This window comes from Armigeres subalbatus, chromosome 2, assembly GCF_024139115.2.
Source record: "Armigeres subalbatus isolate Guangzhou_Male chromosome 2, GZ_Asu_2, whole genome shotgun sequence".
NCBI lineage: Eukaryota > Metazoa > Arthropoda > Insecta > Diptera > Culicidae > Armigeres > Armigeres subalbatus.
The window spans coordinates 53597111-53613383 of record NC_085140.1 but is presented as its reverse complement, the minus strand read 5'-3'; positions in this window follow the sequence as shown (position 1 = coordinate 53613383).

The window sequence follows — 16273 nt, the reverse complement described above, 5'->3', positions numbered from 1 at the left end:
GTTCTGCATCTCCTCTTCACGATACACCCATAAAATACTCTAATACACGACGTTATTCGTTGAAATTAACATTTTAAAGTCTGATCCCCCCAGGGGGTCCACTATAGGGCGAAAGTGGACCCCCTGGGGGTCCATAATGGGAAACTGCTTCCCTATAGTAGACACTTCATTTGATTTTCATGTTCCGTTTCGGGACTTCTTCCCTATTATGGACCTCCCAAAATAATCCTCTAATAAGGCAAAGACAAAGGTGCTGTTTGAACGAGATGGCGCCACAACATTTAAAGTAAAATGGATTTCCTTGTATGGACAAATCATCCGTTCTCATTAACTACGCATCGCATCAATATGAAACCTAGGTCAAAAAGCAACAAATATTTTTTAGATTTTTTGTTCCCACGACTTGTTTTACAGTTCTAAACAATAAAAGAGATTTCATTGTACCTCCATACTCAATTCTAGCTGTATACTTTCAATTTCTTCAAGACTGTTATCCACCTCGTGTGGGTGGAAGGAACATTTAAAACTTACGATATCGAACAGCAGATGTCACTAATGTATATGCAATATTACATTGATGCACACACGCAGCAACACCACCTGTCGCCTGATAATGGAAATATTGCAAATATACCATCAGGTGTAGTGGCTGTTGTTAAAATGTTTTGAAAGGACCTCAAGCGGAATTTTTGCTGTAATGCAACAGGAGATCGTCAGTTGCGTTCTAGCAAAAATTCCGCTTGAGGCCCTTCCTAAATATTTTAACAACAGCCACTACACCTGACGGTATAATTGCAATATTTCCATTATCAGGCGACAGGTGGTGTTGCTGTGTGTTTGTATCAATGTAATATTGCATATACAATAGTGACATCTGCTGTTCGATATCGTAAGCTTTCAATGTTCCTTCCACACACACGAGGTGGAGAACAGTCTTGAAAAAATTTAAAGTATACAGCTAGAATTTAGTATGGAGGTACAATGAAATCTCTTTTATTGTTTAGAACTGTAAAACAAGTCGTGGGAACAAAAAATCTAAAAATTATTTGTTGCTTTTTGACCTAGGTTTCATATTGATGCGATGCGTAGTTAATGAGAACGGATGATTTGTCCATACAAGGAAATTCATTTTACTTTAAATGTTGTGGCGCCATCTCGTTCAAACAGCACCTTTGTCTTTGCCTTACTGACGACCTCCTATAGGCGAATTCGAGAAGGATCCAGTGATAGAGTGCGCTGCGAGAGTTTGGGAGAAAAGTCGTCAGAAGCGATTATTTACATTCGAAATCAAATTTTCTCCATCAAATTTACTTCATTTTTTGGTATGTTGTCACATGTTTTCCACTGGCAATGGCTTCTTACAATCTTTAAGCAGCTGTTGATAATAAATCCCACCCAAATAAGCCGCGAATTAAAAATCCGGGTATTCATAACCAAAATAATGCGGTGGAGGCACTGCAAGAGATGTGCTATTTAATCGAAAAAATCATATGCAAGCACCCACCGGATGGAAGCTCATCTCAAAGAAAACAAAATTTTCTTCCAGTTTTCGACTATTTCAGCTTTCATAAATGGTTGGATCAACCAGAAAACGCGAAAATCGTACTCCCTCCGTATGCTGCCAATGCACTTTTTAGGCCAACGACACTTTTTTCGTGGTTGTTGTGACGACCACCAGATGTCGAAATGATCGATGAGCTTTACTCAAATTCGCCTATTGACACTCTCGTGTTTATTTTTTATAGAATAGGAGGTCGTCAGTTGCATTCTAGCAAAAAAAACCGCTTGAGACCCTTTCAAAACATTTTAACAATAGCCACTACACCTGATGGTATAATTGCAATATTTCCATTGTCAGGCGACAGGTGATGTTGCTGCGTGTTTGTAACAAGTCGTGGGTATAAAAAATCTAAAAATTATTTGTTGCTTTTTGACCTAGCTTCCATATTGATGCGATGCGTAGTTGATGAGAACGGATGATTTGTCCATACAAGGAAATTCAATTTACTTTAAATGTTGTGGTGCCATCTCGCTCAAACAGCACCTTTGTCTTTACCTTATTGTAAAAAATCCTCTAGTTTTGCTTTCCATAGTATTTCCATTGCATGTAATCAAATCATAGGGCTGTAAGGTAGGTTCTCTCGATTGAATTTCATAGAAAAATGTTTACATTGTGCTGTAGTAATGAAAAAATGACTGGAGGGACCACTATTGGTTGGGGGTCCACTATTGGGCACTTTACCCTATATTTTTGTGATTACAATTTGCAATGGCAATTTTTTTATGTTCAAAACGTTCAAAATAATAGCAGTGTAGAAGGTTTTATGGTAAACAGCTGGTTAGTGTGAAATTTATTGACTTTTTCGTAGTTTTTTCTACCGGTAGGATTAAGAATGTAAACAATAAAATGGAAATCAAGTTTGTAGGTATTTTATTAAATTGCAGAATAATGGGTCGTTGTAAGCATTGCACCGAGGAAAAACGGAATTGCATCAAAAAAGTTGGGTGCTCCGCTAAAATGATCAGCAATGCATTACAATGGAAGGTCAAGACTGACCGTCGTGGCCGGAAACGAACTTCCCAAAGAATCGACATAAAATTGCAAAGTTGACACAGATAGACACGACTTCCAACAAAATCAAAGATGACCTGGACTTATCTGTAAGCACCGTTACAATCAGACGATGATTAATGGAAGCCAAGCTGTTTACAAGAAGCCCTTGGAAGGTACCTTTGTTGACTAACCAACATTTGGACTAATAAGTCCAAAATAGTCCTGTTTGGTTCAAAAGGTCGTCGACAATACGAGTGACGTCCTCCATGCACAGAATACCAACCAAAGTGTACGGTAAATAATGTGAGTGCTTCAAAATTGAGGTGGAGCCAAAATAATGGTATGGGGGTGATTCTCGTACATTGGTGTTGGACCAGTCTATCGCATGCCAGGTATCATGGATCAACGTGGGTATATCGCTATACTGAAGTAATGTTCCCTTATGCAGAGGAGGAAATTCCCCTGGAGGAGCATACGCTACAAAATACTAAGGTGTGCGCACATTTTGCTGGAACAATAATAACTAAATTTGTTTTTTTTCTTGGGATGAATTCGATGTAGAGAATAAGATTAGCATTAAAAAAAACGTAGCAATCACTTAATGTTCAATTACGAGTTCAATATTATCTTAGAAGTCGAGTCAGGAAAGAAATTGAATAAATCAGTTATGAGAGAGAGTTTGTAGAGGACGAACGTAAAACAAAGTGTTCTTCAATCACTAAGAAAGTCCAACAAGTCCAACAAGGCGTTTCGTGAAGAAAAATCTAAACGGTATTCAGCTTATGACACGATACGTGGTGATAAAACACAATTGACACAGTTTATGTCCAAACGACGAAGCAATTAAATGAAATGAATATATTTTTTATTCAAATCGAAATTATTGGTTTCATAATGATTGTGCATATTTGGTTGCTAAATTATTCAACTACTATATTCTGATTTTTCGCCTGTGGTTTACATATTATAAGCACAAAATGTTTGTTCTAGCTAAAATATTCGATACGAGTGTGACATGAACCATATTGTATAAAAGTTGTGTTATGTATGAGGGAATTGTTCAATGTATTCTCAACTTGTTAAAGTTTATATGTTTCTGAATGAAATGATTACTGAAAATGTATAATATTGCGGAGAATTGCGAAAAGCTATTATTTTATCAAATAAAATAAATATGCCATAGAAAGTTATACTGCGTGTGAATTAGTGAGTTTTTGGGTGAACTTTCACTATTATTTACTTCGATTACTGCTTTTTTTGTACAGCGACTTTTTGATACACATGAAAATTTCATTCACAAATAAATGAACTCCTAAAAACAAAACACATACAAACATGGGTGAAAGTTACTTAAAATAATCACTAACAAATAAATCCGAATTATACGTCATGTCTCGTTTCCTGACACTTTTTTCATTTAAAAAAAAACCACTGCTATTATTTTGAGCACAACCGTAAAAGTAGACATCTTGCAAATCAGCTGATACTTTTGCTCTATTGATGATTGTTCTAACAAAAATGTCAAGGCGTTCTAATCTCCAGCTATCCGCGAAGTCGAAGCTGCCGTGCATACAAACATATTTAGCTTGGCAAAGTGTAAGAAATCAAATTAAAAAAAAATAAAAATTGTGGAACTTTCTAATTTAAAACTATTTAACTTTTGGGAGTAGAATTTTGATAAACTACAGTATATAAGCACATTTACATGAATTTTTTTTTTTCAAATTGATATGTTTATTGTAAAGCTAATCAAAAGTCTAATCCCGCATACAACATACTTTCTGGATTGTTCAAATGCATATTAAATTTTATTCCGTGTTAAAATGTCCATCATCGTCACTCATACTCTAAACCTCGCATCGGAGCTTCGACTTCCCGAATAGAAGTTCCAAAGTAACTTTGAATGTTTCTTTGGATCTCATTGATAAAAAATCACAAGGGTTATGTACAAGACACAACCGCCCAACGTAAACTACGTAAGGCAGTTTTGTTCATTGAGGATTGTAGTGCCATCATGCATGAATATTTTTAGGAAATTCATTTGATTACTTATGTCACTGGTTTCAAACAAAACTAGCGTATCTTAAGATATGAAAATTGTTGGATACGACAATTGTTTAAAAAATTTACTATGAAAACCCAAATTTATTCCTCTGTGGTAATGATGCCTTTCTTGGATCCGAGTTGCCTACATTTGGGTTTCGAAGCATTTGATGAAATATTTCAATAGAAGAAGCCCTAGGGGAGCATCCTCTTTTCCGTTTGCAACATTTATTATTCAGAAACATTTCAATCATAGGCATATCTTGTTTTTCGTGCATCACTAGAAATCATAAAATGTCTATCATGTATCAAAACCTAATTAATTTGGTTGTGATGCGCGCGAGTAGTAAACGTTGCGGACGAGAAAAGAGGGTGTGTGTGTTATTACAATCTAACTCCCACTGTTTGACAGTGTCACCAGTGTTGGTAAAATCTCAAAATCTCAAATCTCATCGGCGATTCAAACCATGCGTGAGTAAAATCCCATCAGAATCATAGCCCAGAGATTTGCTCATGATTTGAATAGCAATTTGCATCATTGCATGATATTTACGTGTTCTTCATTGTTGAATGCATTGAATTATCTGTTTTTCGTCTAAAACAATGGCCAATAATTGCATATATAAACAAAACATGCGCCTCGATTGCGTTTTGACGCTTTTTAGAACGAAATTATTTTTCGGTGAGTGAGCGAAGCGATGCGATTCTGGCTGTGAAACTCAAGCGCGATGCTCCCCCTACAGAATCGCAGGCGAGTTAGCTCGTGCATGAAATCTCGATTATTCAGATTTGAGTATGATTATACCAACACTGAGTGTCACTATGGATAAAATATTCGTGCAACCATTTTAATATTATCATTGCAAGACTTTTGAATCAGGGAGCAAGAAGGTGATAGCTCTATTGTAACTCATATAGCCCGTTTCAAGAACGTATGCGTTCCAAAGCTTTTGTCGTGTACAATAAGTACCGCATGATTGCACCCACGTATTATAAAAATATCTTAAGTGCATTCACACTTCCTGAATCAAAGTTAAATCCTTCTGATTCAGCCGCGCATTTAATTGGACAAAATATTATAAGGCCGATAAAAATATTTTTATAAAATATGCTCCCCCCCCCCCCCTTCGGATTGTTTTGCTCAAAAATAACAATTTAAGGGGCATTAAAAAAAATTTCCGGTAAATTTTGAGAACTTTCAAAACATTCTTTAACAAATCCGAGGAGTTTTTTTTCATTTTAATATTTATCTTTTACTAGCAGACCCGACGAACTTTGTTTCACCTAAAATTGATTTATTCTCTGAATAGTTCTCGAGTTACGCAGAAACATATCTTCCCTTCCAAAACCTCCACACGCCAGATTTGGTTCCATTTGCTTGACCTCGAGTTATGATGAATTGATGTATCATTTGTATAGGAGCCAGGTTTCAAAGAGGAGAGGGGTCTCGAACCATCTTAAGAACCTTCCCCGGCCCCCAAAACCTCTGCATTAAAATTTTCACGCCGCTCGATTCAGTAGAAGAAGAAGATTACCCCCTCCCTCTTGACTTTGCGTAGACCAGTAGACCTTGACCTTGCGTAGACCATAATTTTTAAGGCTCCCCCAAACCTAAGCGATTCCATCGCCGCGACGGCGACAACTAGTCGCCACGATTCTATCGTTGGGTCGCTGCAGGCCAATGTTCTATTTACGCTTCCATACCAACGACGACAGAATCGCTGTCGCCAAGCGATAGAATCGCGTCGCGACTGTCGCGTCACGTGTGTTTGGGGAAGCTTTAATAAATATGGGTAACGGCCTTATTAGTTTTCAGTTTGCAAAAAAAAAAGCTCAACATTTTTCCAAAGTATTTTTTTAATATAAACATGTTTGTGCAATTACATTGCAATGATTGCATTACTAGCAAGGGCATTGGCATTGATAACAATTAATCGTCTCGTGCCTGCACAAACATGCCCCTATCTGCATCACTTTTTATACTCCATGCAGTACATTACGCATTTCTGTTACCTTTGTTTCGACCGCGGTCACTGGTCCGGCTCCATTGTTCTACTTTTTGTGCGAAACACCGCACAAAAAGCAGAGTCCAAAAACCAACCGCACTGAACGGCGACGGCCGAAACGAGACTCTTGCGGACAAGAAAAGAGGGTGCTGCCAAAATGATCCGATACCCTATTTTAACGTTCATAACCCAAAGTTTCAATATAATTGACAAATTGGTAGAGAATTTCCGAGTGGATTGATATATAAATCTCAAAAATCCATCGGAAGATAAAGGCGCTATTCAAGTTCAAAATCTTACATGATTTCGTGACGGTCTCGAATTTGGAAATTTTCATTTGTCACCCTGTATCCGAGTCTTCCCCTTAGACGTAGTTTACGTCAAAAAAGTGAGTTTAGAAATTAGGGCAGCAACCTTAAGAACTAAAATATGCACGTTTTGTTATCAAAAACTACTACTGTTGAATTACAAAAATGCATTTCCAAATTATTTCTGGAAAATTACTTCTATTGAAAAAACACTTATCTAGACTCAATTGGTAAGAATTCATGAAAGGATATTTTTGAAAAACAAAAAAAAATCAAAATAAATCACTGAGGAAGATGGGTCAATCAATGTGTTAACCCTACGTTAAAAGGCATTGTTTTGGCCCATTGTACAACAGATGCAGCAACTCAGCTTGGCAAGAACAGAACGATGTACGTACGATAGATATATGGCTTATTTGGGTTGGTTTGTAGTATAGATAGTAGAATCTATAGATGAGCGAAAGCATGGCTGAGTCGATTTTTTTGCCCGTGCACACGCGCATATGACGTCACAGCCCTTAACGTTTCCATTGAAATCGTGACGTCATGCTCGTTTGGAGACACGTTTGACAGTTCGTTTGGAGACAGAGGATTTATCTTCGCTCATCTATATATTCCACTATCTATAGTTTGTAGTTTTTTTTCTCCGCAGCCGCGTCTGATTCAAACCAGCTAAATGATGACAAAAATAGGCTCTGGCTGACGCGCATTGGGTCGGCAGACAAGTGTGAATGGCTGGTATTTGTGGACTTTCAGTGGTCAGCAGAAGAGGGCTTCTGCAAGTGTTAGAGGATGTGATTTTAGGTCAGGCTGGGTAGGCTGGATTTATGGCAGGGTGGAGACATTCAACTTTATTTTCTTGCGAACTGAACTGAAGTTGATATAAAAGGAATTGGAAAAAAAATCGCTTTAAAAAAATGTTAATAACATAAATGACAACGAAAACTCAAGAAAGCATATGTTAGTATTCTGAATAACAACAAGAAGGACTAATATCAAATATTGGTATCTCCATCAAAATTTTAGATTCATTAAATCCTAAAATTCAAAATCTACACCCACCAAAAAAACAAATCATACAATAATCAAATAAAAACTTGGCATATACAATTCTGATAGACTGTAATTCAAAATATGTAGGCTATTTATAAAGATATTGCATTAAAGTGATACAAAATTGTAAGATTGCAATACAACGGTTATATTAAAATCGTTCAAAGTTGTTCACAGTTTCTGTGAGGTTCTTATGCAGATCTGTATAAAAAAATCTGGCATCCGCTGGTTGAGTATAGTTATAATATGTCTAGCTTCAAGAATCCTCTCCTATAACTAGAAACATAACAAATCAACCAAAAAACGAACTTTTTAGCATATATTTTTAGTGTACCGAGTGAAGTTAATAAATTAAAGAAATGCCATCAGCAAAATCAGCACCAGTAACTGCAACTCGGAAGCAACTGAACGATGGAATTGAATTAAGATTTCAGTGTCACTCGATGAGGCTCCCCGTACCGACATCCCATACCGGAACGATTGGCGTTTGCAAAAAGCGAATACTGATGTTGACGACACGAGACGATGCGATGATTTACATATTTTAGAGCGAAAGCAAGAATTAAAACACTGCTACCAGACAAGTGGCGGTGGTTATACCTGGGGATAGTGAATACCAACTGGATAGGGAAAATGGAAACTAATGGAAAAAGAAGGCCTCCTTTTTTCCACTCCGAGCACATCGAACGGGGAAGATTTGACGACGAAACGAGCCGAGAAGACAGCCCAAGAAGACGACGGTGACTATGGCAGCATAATTGAATTTGCATGTCGTGAAATAGTTTCCGAAAGCTTCCTGAGAATGTGCAGAAGTGCACTTCGCAGGTTCGTCGGTGCTTTCGTTTTTCTTTACTTATTTAAACAAAAAATCTTTTCCAGAAACGTAGACAATATGTCGAGACCATCGGAACGGGTGACAGGTGATGGTTTGGTTGTAGTGAAATTGTTCTGTGTGGCGTGAAGTTACTGTGAAATTGGAGAAGTTTGAGTGCATGGTAAACCAGTTAACAGGTCGGAGCACAGAGTAAATGCTTATAAAGGATAGAATTCTCAATTAGGTTCCTCCTTGAGTTCCTCTGTTTGTGAACCGTGAGAATCCTGCTCTGAAATGATGAATTTTAATGAAGTCTTTGTAGCCCAACACCCAATAGCATACACATATAGTTCTCTAATTGTTACAGAAATATCATAAGCAGTAAAGTTTCACTGTACACACTTAGAATATTGTACAGTGTACGGTAATTTTTTACCGAACTTTCAACAGCTGAACGTACGGTAATCAGTACGGTAAACAAAACAAATTATTACAGATCGATCGGTAATTTTAATTTGTGATGATCTGTCAAAAATTACCGTACAGTTCGGTAAAAATTAATTCAGAATTACCGAACGCTTCGGTAGTTTTTGTTCTGAATTATTTGTTGTTATTTAAAGTTTTCATTGATTGTGATCAAACAAAATACAAGGGCGGATTTGAAAAAAAATTTTTATTCATTTTATTCTTAGTTATTACCGTCGAATATAAATGCACAACTGAATAAATTGATCTTCATAGTTCGTAGGATGCATACAAACACCTTTTACACCATTTTTACTGCTTTCGGGAACTTCGAAAAGAATTTGGAATTATCACTGAATCGCTGCCCATTATCTTTGTAGAAAGCACCATTGCCAAACTTAACTGAAATGAGATTTGATTGCTATGGAATGTACGCGACGAGCGCGTGCAGAAGAGCGAGCGACTGCTGTCACCAAGCAACAGTAGTGGACTGGCCCTGGCTTCGTCTGTCTACGCAACGAGCGCGATCGAAAGGGATGGCGATGCTGCCTTGATGTAAAAAGTAATAGGGGCGTGGCCTCGGAACCCGATGTTTGGCAGCCGTTGTCATATTTTTCGTTATATAAGAAAATGTCATTTCTATGTTGTTCATCAGTTTTGTATCGAATTTCGGTGTGAATAAACATTTAAATCCTAGAAGGTAGTGTTTTCATCAAGAGGAAGAGGATTGGAAATCGATTTGGTCAACAAGGCGACCAGTACATCCGATCGGCGAACGAGTTGTCTGAGGTGAAGCGTGTTGGAACTTGTTCCTACACATTCGTGCAAACAGGTGTGGTGTCATCATCGTGGGCCTTTGTCAATTGCAGTGCTCAGGGTAAAGGGCAAAGAGTTAATTAGTAATTTTCTGGTACCTTCTGGTATTCCGTCCTTACCCCTGGAGCATTTACTGCCGTCGTGGCCGACTGGACAAGCATCACTCTGCAGTTGTTTCGTGTGCGCTGGTAGCTGTGTCAGTGGTGGACACAGGCTGTCGGCATCTCAACCGCTGATAGTCGTGTCATTGGTGGGTACGACCGTCGGCAACGGCTGCAGATAGCTGTGTGAGTGTGGAGCAAGGCGTCACATCGGTAGTTGTGGCAGTGGCGTGTATACAGCAGGCAAAGGTAAGCGATTCTTTTTTACTTCCTGGGAGAGTGCATTTACCGAAAGAGGAACTCGAGTACGTTTGACGGAAAGAGTTATCTCCAATGAATTTGATATCTAACATTGGTCCAAACCGAACCGGATAATAACCTGAACATACAGTCCATTTGAGAATATTTGACCCCCACGAGACTGTCAAATAAGTGTGATAAGTGCAAAGTGAAATTTCCATCATTGAACTTTAGTGTAGTACAGTGGTGCCCATAGTGAGTAATAAGTGATATTAGTGAATAACGATTGTCCCTTGTTAGTGAACTAAAGTGAAAAGTTGTAAACATGGAAAAGTTGAAGCAGCTAATCCACCAACGAGGTCAAGTGAAAGGGAGATTGACAACAACCGTTCGAAAGCTGGGGGAAGCAGCGGATATGCCAGAAACCACTAGTCTGTCGCAGCTAAAGGCATATGAAAAGAAACTGGAGATGCTTTATTCGGAATATACGGCGAAACATGATTTTGTGATTGGCCTGAGTTCCAGTGAACAACTAGAGGAGCAAGACAAAAAGTTCGTAGAGTTCGACGAGCAACATACTGATGCTTTGGCAAAGTTGAATCAACTGATAGATTCATTCCGTGCTGTTCCTTCCTTGAATAACAGTGGAGTTCCTCAAGTGATCGTGACTCAGCAACCTCTGAGGACACCGATTCCAACTTTTGATGGGAGCTATGAAGGTTGGCCAAAGTTTAAGGCTCTCTTTAATGATCTAGTTGGAAAGTGCGGCGATTCAGATGCTACTAAACTTCAGTATCTGGACAAGGCGTTGATTGGTGAAGCCTCCGGTATCCTGGATGCAAGAATCATCAACAACAATAATTATGAGCAAGCGTGGCAGTTACTAAAGGACCGTTTTGAGAATCCACGGGTGATTATCGACACTCACATTTCCGGGTTGCTGTCAATGACTCCAGTTACCAAGCAAAGCTACAAGGAGCTGAGAACGCTTATCGATACCTGCAACCGTCACGTGGAAGGGCTGCGGTTTATGGATCAAGAAGTCGACGGGACAGCCGGTCTCATCGTGGTGAAGCTGCTCTCATTGTGTCTCGACGGTGAAACCAGAAAACAATGGGAGCAAACAATGGATCATGGTGAGCTTCCTGATTTCGATGACACCATGAAATTCCTCCGGAATTATTGTCAAGTATTAGAAAGGTGTGAAGTGGACAAAACTCCTTCCTCCAAGATGGCGAGTAGGTCTATTCCGGCAAAGAACAGTTCAACGCCAAGAACATCTCATCCGGTAACATCCAATCAGACGGAAAATGTGTGTGATATATGTAAAGGACAACATATCAACTACAAGTGTCCATCCTTTCTGAGCATGAGCACCGACGAGCGTGTGGCGGAAGTGAAGCAGATGGGATTATGCTTCAACTGTCTTCGTAAAGGACATCAAATCAAGAATTGTCCATCAGATAAAACATGTTCGAAATGTTACAAAAGACATCACACAATGTTGCATTTCGAGCAAATGTCTCATTCCGAACCGAAGCAGCAAGGTTCCAGCGGATCGTCTGAACCATCTGAGGTGAAGACAGTATCAGTAGTGCTCCCAGAGGATCCTGTGTCTACAGCATGCTCTAGCGTTCAGCGGCGAGTGAAACAAGTGCTTTTGATGACGGCGTTGGTGAATGTGGTTTCAAAAGGTGGAAGAATTTTCAAGATGCGGGCTCTCCTTGATTCCGGCTCTCAGGTCAACCTGGTTTCTGAAGCTGCAGTGAAACTTCTATCTCTTCCGAAATATCCTGCCAATGTTCCTGTTATTGGAGTGGGAGGTGTCCGCTCTCAGATTCGTCATCACGTGATTCTAAAGATATCATCGGATTATTCTGGATTCGCAAGTGTTATGGATTGTTTGGTGGTAACGAAAGTAACAGGAAAGATTCCATCCGTTGCAGTCAATAACTCGGAATGGAAAATTCCTCCCGGTCTTGTGTTAGCTGATCCAAAGTTCAACGAACCCAAGGATGTAGATCTACTGATTGGTGCGGAGCTGTTTTTCCAAATTCTGAAACAGGCACAGCTGAGGCTTTCCAATGATTTGCCCACAATGTACGAGACACAGTTCGGTTGGGTCATAGCTGGAGCTCTAGATGAATCTGAAGACGAAATAGTCAACGTGTTGTGCGCCGTTGATGAGGATCCGTTGCTGAAGAGCATTCAGAGGTTTTTCGAACAAGAAGAGCTTCCAGAAGAAAAGGAGCCATCAAGTGAAGAACAAGAGATAGAGGAGCATTTTCGTGAAACGTATCGACGAGATGAAGAAGGCCGATTCGTCGTTCAACTTCCATTTCGTGAATCCATACACCAATTAGGAAATTCTCGTTCATTGGCAATGAAGAGGTTTCTATCTAGCGAAAAGCGACTATCTAACAAGCTTGAGATGAGAAATATGTATCAAGATTTTCTTCAAGAGTATATTGATTTGGGCCATTGTCACGAGATACGTGAAGAGAACGACTTGCCGGGTCAACAAAGTTACTATCTTCCACACCATGCGGTACTTAAACCATCAAGTACCAGCACAAAGCTGCGAGTTGTCTTTGACGGCAAGGCAAGGTCTGACGGGCTATCACTGAATGAAGTTTTAATGGTCGGCCCTAAGATTCAAAATGATCTATTTTCGATTGTGTTGCGTTTCAGAAAGCATGTTTATGCATTTTCAGCTGACATAGAGAAAATGTATAGACAGGTGAAGATCGATCCTAATCATACACGGTATCAAAGGATTCTCTGGCGTGATCAGCCGGAATCCCCTGTAAAGGTACTGGAATTATCAACAGTCACTTACGGGACAGCTCCTGCATCTTTCTTGGCAGTGAGGTCCATGGTTCAGCTAGCAAGAGATGAAAGCAATAACTTTCCTGCAGCGGCGGAAGTAATATTGGAGGATTGTTATATGGATGACGTGTTAAGTGGTGCCTCAACATTAGCGTCTGCAAAACAGTTGCGAGTTGATATTGAAAGTCTTCTGTCGAGAGGAAAGTTCCCTCTTCGAAAGTGGTGCTCCAACGAAGATAAAGTGCTTGAAGGTGTTCCTGATCAATATCGTGAAAAATTGATGTGCATTGAAGATTCTGATGCTAATGAAACGATACGAGCATTAGGTATTCTTTGGAATCCAAAAAGTGATCAGTTTCTATTCTGGAGATGTCCTGAATTGATTCGACTCGACGAGAAAGTGACGAAAAGGAACGTGCTGTCCCATATCGCTAAGCTTTTTGATCCACTGGGACTAATATCTCCCGTCATCGTATTGGCCAAGTCCATTATGCAACAATTGTGGGCTGATGGCATGGGATGGGATGACCAAATTGAAGGAGATGTGTTGAATCAATGGGTGGCCTTCCAGAGATCTCTTGTACAATTGAACGAGATACAAATACCGCGATGTGTTATGGTTCCTGAACCACATCGTACTGAAATTCACGGTTTCTCTGATGCTTCTTGTACTGCCTACGGTTCCTGTCTTTATTTGCGATGTGTTCAAGACAATGGATTGGTGTCAGTTAAACTGCTATGCAGTAAGTCTAGAATCGCCCCTTTACGTCGCCTTACGATGCCTAGATTGGAGCTTTGTGCCGCCGTTACGTTGGCTAAATTGGTCAGTGTGGTGATTTCCATCCTAAAAATTAAGATCGATGATGTTAAGTTGTGGTGTGATAGTCAGATTGTGCTGGCATGGATAAGGAAGAGTCCTGAACAGCTTCAGGTCTACGTCAGAAACCGTGTTTTGAAGATTAAGGAACTGACCAACTCGTATGAGTGGAAGTACGTAAGATCCGAGGATAATCCAGCAGATTTGGTGTCCAGAGGATGTTATCCAGAAACGTTGCGGCGCTCAGATATTTGGTGGAATGGTCCGCCGTTCTTGCAAACCACCAACTACGAAATCCTGGAAACGCCGGTGATCCATGATGATGAGTTGCCGGAGTTGAAGGTGCTTCAAGTGTGTAATCCAGCGGTCGAGCTTGAGAACGAAACAGTATTTCAACGATGTGGAACATTTGTGAAACTTCAACGCGTATTGGCACAGGTGGTGAGGTTCACTCGTCTAGTACGCATGGCGAAGGAGAAACGTGTGGATTCGAAATACATTTCTGTGCAGGATATGCGGAAGGCTATGAAATACATCGTGCGAGTTTTGCAGAAGAATGAGTTGTGTGAGGAGATTCAGTGTGTTCAACGTGGAGAATTGCCGAAACGATTGGCGAATCTTCAACCGTTTTTGGATGAGGAAGGACTATTACGTGTTGGTGGCCGGCTACAACATTCTAAATTACCGTTTGACGCCAAGCATCAAATACTTCTTCCGCAAAGCCATCGAGTAACGGATTTACTAATTCGCAAATATCATGAGGAAAGACTACATGAGGGACCATCTGGTCTACTAGCAGCAATACGACAAAAATATTGGCTGGTCAATGCTCGATCTGCCATCCGCAAGGTGACTCGTAGTTGCGTGAAGTGTTTCAAGGTGAAGCCGAAAGGGATCCAACCTTTGATGGGGAATCTACCAGAGGAACGCGTGAACTTTGCAGCAGCGTTTGAATTCACCGGTGTGGATTACGCAGGTCCAGTGATAGTAAAGGAAGGAAGACACAAACCGAAACACATTAAAGCATACATAGCACTATTTGTTTGCCTTACGACCAAATCGATCCATCTAGAACTAGTTTCTGATTTGACGACTGAAGCTTTTCTCGCTGCTTTGGAACGATTTATTAATCGAAGAGGGATGGTTCGTAAAATTATTTCAGACAACGCGACCAACTTCGTTGGCGCCTCTAGAGAACTCCATCAATTATTCCTTATGTTCCGTGATGAGATTGAAGGTATGAAAATCAATGATTTCCTACTCAAACGTGAAATAGACTGGGAATTCATTCCCCCTAGATCCCCAAACTTTGGTGGTCTGTGGGAGGCGGGAGTAAAGGTTGTTAAGTCTCATCTAAATAGGACCTTGGGAAACGCTGTTTTGACGTTTGAAGAGTTCGCAACAGTTCTGACTCACATTGAAGCTATAGTGAATTCAAGGCCATTGTATGCACTGTCGGATGATCCAAATGATGCGCTTCCGATTACACCCGCTCATTTAATGCTTGGGAGACCACTGGAGCCGATTTTGAAGCCATCGTACACTAACATATCAGTAAATCGTTTGTCTCGTCATCAATACTTGAACCACCTACGTGACATGTTCTGGTCAAAGTGGTCGCGCAACTATCTAACAACACTTCAAACAAGGGCAAAATGGACAAAAAGTGAACAAAATGTGAAAATGGGTACCATTGTGCTACTGATGGAGGACAATCTACCAGTTCAGTCGTGGAAGATGGGTCAAATCGTTGCACTCTACCCGGGGAGGGATGAAGTGAATCGTGTTGCCGACGTGAAAACCACAACCGGCGTTTATCGACGCTCGATTCGAAAGCTGGCGCCCCTACCCATCGCTGACAACGAGGATTCTACAACGGTTTTGGAATAATATTCCAACTGGCGGAGCATGTACGCGACGAGCGCGTGCAGAAGAGCGAGCGACTGCTGTCACCAAGCAACAGTAGTGGACTGGCCCTGGCTTCGTCTGTCTACGCAACGAGCGCGATCGAAAGGGATGGCGATGCTGCCTTGATGTAAAAAGTAATAGGGGCGTGGCCTCGGAACCCGATGTTTGGCAGCCGTTGTCATATTTTTCGTTATATAAGAAAATGTCATTTCTATGTTGTTCATCAGTTTTGTATCGAATTTCGGTGTGAATAAACATTTAAATCCTAGAAGGTAGTGTTTTCATCAAGAGGAAGAGGATTGGAAATCGATTTGGTCAA